Genomic DNA, 6000 nt, shown 5'->3' on the forward strand with positions numbered 1-6000 from the left:
CTCAGATGTTTCTTCTCCAGTTAGGGTAATTGTGTATAAGAGATTCCTATGGGTTGGTGGGGATAATGGTTTTTCTCAGGGGGATTTTAAGAATGTTTAGCCTGAGGCCAACTCTTTTGAACACCCCTGTGAATGTGTGGATGATAGTTTGGAGCTTGACTCCTAAGTGCAGACAGGTCTGCAGCCTACAGCTCAATGACAGAGATTGGGATGTTCTTGGTTCAGGACTTGGGATGACAGATGTGGAACTGCTCACGCTCATCCTGTAGGTTAGCTGCACACCACTGGAAATCTTCCTGGAAAATGGGGTGGAGCTTTATGACATGGAAGATGGAGAAGTGCATTGATGAAGGCTTGTTTGAAGGGTCAATTAATATGATGGGTGGTATGGGGGCTATATTTTGGCACAACGACCTGTAAATAAGGTCACAAACTTTTTTCTGGATAAGCAGCCCGCTTTCTCATTTAGTTCAATTATCTAGGCAAGTTGGCAATCTGGATCCAAATTGATTTTCAAGTAAGGAGGCAAATGTTGGAGGATTGTCTTTGTGTTGCATGTGAATATAGAAGGTATAATTAATAAGTTTGCAGATGACACAAAAAATGATGGTGTTGTTGATAGTGAGGAGAATGGTCTCAGGCTAGAGTCTGATATTGATCAGCTGGCAAATTGGGCAGAATAGTGACAGATGGAATTTAATCAGGATAAGTGTGATGATGCATTTTGGGAGGTTTAATAAGGGAAGGACATGCACTAGACTACACCTCCTCCCAACCTACCTCCTGTAAAAACGCCTCCATCGCAGCTATTCCCAGGATGACTAATTCCAGCTTAGAAAATCCCAGATGGCTTCCTTCTTCAAAGATCGCAATTTCCCCTCCCATGTGGTCGACAATACCCTCCAGCTCATCTCCTCCACTTCCTGCACCTCCGCCCTTGAACCCCACTCCTCCCAATGCAACAAGGACAGAAACCCCTGGCCCTCACCTTCCACCCCACCAACCTTAGTGTATATTGCATCATCATCCACCACCTTCACCACTTCCAAACAGACCCCATCACCAGAGATATATTTCCCTCTCCACCGCTATCAGTGTTCCGGAGAAACTATTCTCTCCACGACTCCCTCGTCAGATCCATGCACCCTCTCCCCCTACCAGCCAACACCCCACTCCCAGCATCTTCTCTTGCCACCACAGGAAGTGCAAATCCTGTGCCCATACCACCCCTGTCACCACCGTCCAAGGCCCCAAAGGATCCTTCCACATCTGGCAGAGATTTAGCTGTACATTCACCAATGTCATCTACTGTATCCGTTGCACCCAATATGGTCTCCTCTACATTGGGGAGACAGGACGCCTACTTGCAGATCATTTCAGAGAACATCTCTGGGATTCCCTGCAGTATCCTCACTGCCCCGTGGCTGAACACTTCAACCCTCCCTCCCACTCGGCCAAGGACAAGCAGGTCCTGGGCCTCCTCTATCGCCAAACCTTAACCACAGGATGCCTGGAGGAAAAATGCCTCATCTTCCACCTTGGGACCCTGCACCACATGGGATCAATGTGGATTTTCGAGAGAAAGTGAGGGCTGCAGATGCTGGAGATCAGAGCTGAAAATGTGTTGCTGTAAAAGCGCAGCAGGTCAGACAGCATCCAAGGAACAGGAGAATCGACGTTTCGGGCATAAGCCCTTCTTCAGGAAGAAGGGCTTATGCCCGAAACGTTGATTCTCCTGTTCCTTGGATGCTGCCTGACCTGCTGCGCTTTTCCAGCAACACATTTTCAGCTCATCAATGTGGATTTCACCAGTTTCCTCATTTTCCTAGCCGCCACATTATCCCAGTCCCAAGCCTCCAACTCGGCACCGCCCTCTTGACCTGTCCATCACATTTCCCATCTATCCGCTCCACCATCCTCACCAATCTATCACCTTCTCCCTCACCTTCATCTACCTATCGCATTCTCAGTCATCTTTCCCCCCAGTCCCACCCCCTTCCCATTTATCTCTCAGCCCCCCTGGCCCACAAGCTTCATTCCTGATGATGGGCTTATGCCCGAAACACCAGTTCTCCTGCTCCTCGGATGCTGCCTGACCTGCTGTGCTTTTTTAGCATCACACTCTCGACTCTGATCTCCAGCATCTGCAGTCCTCACTTTCTCCCAGGATATATACAATGAATGGCAGAGCATGAGAGGGGACTGAAGAACAAGGGGACCTTGGTGTACAAGTCCATAGAACCCTGACAGGGTGGTGAGGAAGGCATACAGGATGCTTGCCTTCATTAACTGGGGCATAGAAGATAGGAACAGGGAAGTCTTGTTGCAAACTTTATAAAGAATTGGTTCAGCCACAGATGGAATACTGTGTCCAGTTCTGGTCGCCACACTTTTGGAAGGATGAGATTGCAGTGGAGAGGGTGCAGAGGAGATTCACCAGGATGTTGCTTGGGATGGAAATTTCAGTTAGGTAGAGACAAAAATTTTCTGATTCAGTTTGCGGATGTACCTCCTAGAGAAGGAGCAAAACTTGACCTTCCCTTGGGAAATAAGGCAGGTCAAGTGACTGAAGTGTCAGTAGGGGAATACTTTGGGGCCAGTGATCATAATTCTCTTAGTTTTAAAGTAGTAATGGAAAAGGATAGAACTGACCTAAAAGTTAAAGTTCTACATTGGAGTAAGGCCAATTGTAGTAGGCAAGAGCTTTCAAAAGTTGAATGGGGGAGGCTATTCGCAGGTAAAGAGATGATTAGAAGATGGGAGGTCTTCTCTGGAGAGTTCAGAGACAGTATGTTCCTGTTAGGGTGAAGGGCAAGGCTGGTAGGTGTAGGGAATGATGGATGACCAGAGAAATTGAGGTTCTGGTCAAGAAAAACAAGGCATATGATAGGTATAGACAGCTGGGAATGCATGAATCCTGTGAGGAGTATAAGGTCAATAGGAGTTTACTGAAGATGGAAATCAGAAGGGCAAAAATGGGACATGAGAAAATTTTGGCAAATAGGGTTAAAAAGAATCCAAAGAGGTTCAACAAATAGATTAAGGTCAAAAGAGTAACTACGGAGAGAATAATGTCCCTTAATGATCAATAAGGCCATCTATGAGTGGAACTGCAGGAGATGGGTGAGATATTAAACAAATAATTCGCGTAAGTATTTATTGTGCAGAAGGATATGGAAGCTAGAGAACTTGGAGAAATAAATAGTGATGTCTTTAAAAATATCCATATCACAGGCGCTGGACATCTTAAGATACATAAATGTAGATCAATCCCCAAGACCTGATCAGGTGAATCCTAAAACTCTGTGGGAAGCTAGGGAAGTGATTGCTGGGCCTCTTGCTGAGATATTTGTATCATCGATAGTCACAGGTGAGATGCCGGAAGACTGGAGGCTGGCTAACGTGGTGCCACTGTTTAAGAGGGGTGGTAAGGACAAACCAGGGAACTATAGACCAGTGAGCCTGACGCCAGTCATGGGCAAGTTGTCGGAGGGGATTCTGAGGGACAGGTATTTGGAAAGGTAAGGACTGATTAAGGATAATTAACCTGGATTTGTTTGTGGGAAATCATGTGTGATTAATTTGATTGAGTTTTTTGAAGAAGTGACAAAGAGGATTGATGAAGGCAGAATGGTGGACATTGTCTTTTCGGACTTCAGCAAGGTGTTTGATAAGGTTCCGCATGATAGACTGGTTAGTAAGGTTAGATCACATGGAATCCAGGGAGAACTAGCCATTTGGATACAAAATTGGCTTAAAGGTAGGAGACAGAGGGTAGTGGTGGAGGGTTGCTTTTTGGACTGAAGGCCTGTGATCTGTGTGCTACAGGTTCAGCGCCGGTTCCATTGCTTTTGTCATTTATATAAATGATTTGGACGTGACCTTAGGAGGAATGGTTAGTAAGTTTGCAGATGACACAAGAAGTGGTGGTGTGGTGGACAGTGAAGAAGGTTATCTGAGAGTACAATGGAACCTTAAGCAGAAGGGCTGATAAACTGAGGGAGTGGCAGATGGAGTTTAATTTTGATAAATGTGCGGTGCTGCAGTTTGGAAAGGCAAATGATGGCAGGACTTATACACTTAATGGGATGTGTTGCCAAACAAAGAGACCTTGGACTGGAGTTTCATAGTTCCTTGAAGGTGGAGTCGTAGGTAGACAAGATAGTGAAGAAGGCATTTGGCACACTTGCCTTCATTGGTCAGTGAACTAAGCATAGGAGTTGGGATGTCATGTTTGGTCCATACAGGACATTTGGTAAGCCATTTTTGGAACACTGTGTTCAATCCTGGTCTCCCTGCTGGAAGAAAGATATTGTTAAATTTGAATGGTGGCAGAAAAGATTTACAGGGATGTTGCTGGGGTTGGACGGTTTGAGCTATAGGGAGAGGCTGAATAGGCTGAGGCTATTTTATAGAACATAGAACATTATAGCGCCGTATAGGCCCTTAGGTCCTCGATGTTTTGCCGACCTGTGGAACCAGTCTGAAGCCTATCTATCCTACACTATTCCATTTTCATCCATATGTTAATGACCATTTAATGGCGGCACGGTGGCACAGTGGTTAGCACTGCTGCCTCGCAGCGCCTGAGACCCGGGTTCAATTCCCGCCTCAGGCGACTGACTGTGTGGAATTTGCACGTTCTCCCCGTGTCTGCGTGGGTTTCCTCCGGGTGCTCCGGTTTCCTCCCACAGTCCAAAGATGTGCAGGGCCAGGTGAATTGGCCATGCTAAATTGTCCGTAGTGTTAGGTAAGGGGTAAATGTAGGGGTATGGGTGGGTTGCGCTTCGGCGGGTCGGTGTGGACTTGTTGGGCTGAAGGGCCTGTTTCCACACTGTAATCTAATCTAATCTAATCTAATCTAATCTAATCTAAATGCCCTGAAAATTGGCGTGTCTATGACTGTTGCAGGCAGTGCGTTCCATGCCCCTACTACTGTCTGAGCAAAGAAATATCTGTCCTATATCTATCATCCCTCAATTTAAAGCTATGTCCCCTCGTGCTAGCCATCACCATCAGAGGAAAAAGACTCTCACTGTCTAACCTATCTAACCCTCACATCATCCTATATGTCTCAATTAAGGCACCTCTCAACCTTCTTCTATCTAACAAAAATAGCCTCGTCCCTCGGCCTTTCCCCGTAAGACCCTCCTTCCATACCAGGCAACGTCCTAGTAAATCTCCTCTGAACCCTTTCTAAAGCTTCCACATCCTTTTTATAATGCGGTGACCAGAACTGTACACAATACTCTAAGTGCGGCGGCAACAGAGTTTTGTACAACTGCAACATGACCTTGTGGCTCTGAAACTCAATCCCTCTACCAATAAATGCTAACAGACTGTACGCCTTCTTAACAGCCCTATCAACCTGGGTGCAACTTTCAGGAATTTATGTACATGGACACCGAGATCTCTCTGCTCATCTACACTACCAAGAATCTTACCGTTACCCCGGTACTCCTAATTGCTGTTGCTCCTTCCAAAGTGAATCACCTCACACTTTTCTGCATTAAATTCCACTTGCCACCTCTCACCCCAGTTCTGCAGCTTATCTATGTCCCTCTGTAACCTGCAACGTCCTTCAGCACTATCTACAACTCCACCAATCTTAGTGTCAACTGCAAATTTACGAACCCATCCTTCTATGTCCTCATTTATAAAAATGACAAACAGCAGCAATCCCAAAACAGATCCTTGTGGTACACCACTAGTAACTGAACTCCAGGATGAACATTTTCCATCAACCACCACCCTCTCTGTTCTTTCAGCTAGCCAACTTCCAATCCAAACCACTAAATCACCCTCAATCCCATGCCTCCGCATTTTGTGCAATAGCCTACCACGGGGAACCTTACCAAACACTATACTGAAATCCATACACACTACAACAACTGCTTTACCCTCATCCACCTGTTTGGTCACTATCTCAAAGAACTCAATAAGGTTTGTGAGGCACGATCTACCCTTCACAAAACCGTGTTGCTATCCCTAATCAACTTA

Source organism: Chiloscyllium plagiosum, unplaced genomic scaffold (assembly GCF_037043375.1).
Source record: "Chiloscyllium plagiosum isolate Xiang-an unplaced genomic scaffold, Cpla_swu_hap1 HiC_scaffold_5, whole genome shotgun sequence".
Taxonomy (NCBI): domain Eukaryota; kingdom Metazoa; phylum Chordata; class Chondrichthyes; order Orectolobiformes; family Hemiscylliidae; genus Chiloscyllium; species Chiloscyllium plagiosum.